This window comes from Theobroma umbraticum, unplaced genomic scaffold, assembly GCF_002168275.2.
Source record: "Theobroma umbraticum cultivar Fairchild unplaced genomic scaffold, ASM216827v3 scaffold_81.0, whole genome shotgun sequence".
Taxonomy (NCBI): Eukaryota; Viridiplantae; Streptophyta; class Magnoliopsida; order Malvales; family Malvaceae; genus Theobroma; species Theobroma umbraticum.
This window is the reverse complement of record NW_018397268.1, coordinates 5,983,407-5,983,918: the sequence shown is the minus strand read 5'-3', so window position 1 is coordinate 5,983,918 and position 512 is coordinate 5,983,407.

Genomic DNA, 512 nt, shown 5'->3' with positions numbered 1-512 from the left:
TAAAGCCTCATGGCCAGTTGTTGCATCTACCATTATTTTTGTCAAAGGGAGAGGAAAGTCATCCTTTAGGCATGCATTGTTCAAATCTCGAAAGTCCACGTAAACTCGAATTTGGCCATGCTTTTTTCTAACTGGAACAATATTTGAGATCAAAGTAGGGTACTTGACTTCTTGAATAAAGCCAGCCTTAATGAGTTTATTGACCTCAACCTTTATTTAGGGAATCAAGTTAGGGTGAAGACTTCATTGAGCTTGTTTAATAGGTCAAATGCCTTTCTTTACTGCTAGATGATGCACAGCAACTATAGGGCCCAATCTTGGCATTTCTTTATAAGTCCATGCAAGGATGTCTTGATACATTGTCAAAAGGTCAAGATAAGATTTTTCTTCTTCAGAAGCTAAATTAGCACTTATGAAGTTTGGACGAGGATCTTCTGTAGTGCCTATGTTAACTTCTTTTAATTCATCAATTGTAGGTTGATTTCCTTTTTCTAATGATGGAGGAGCTTCTT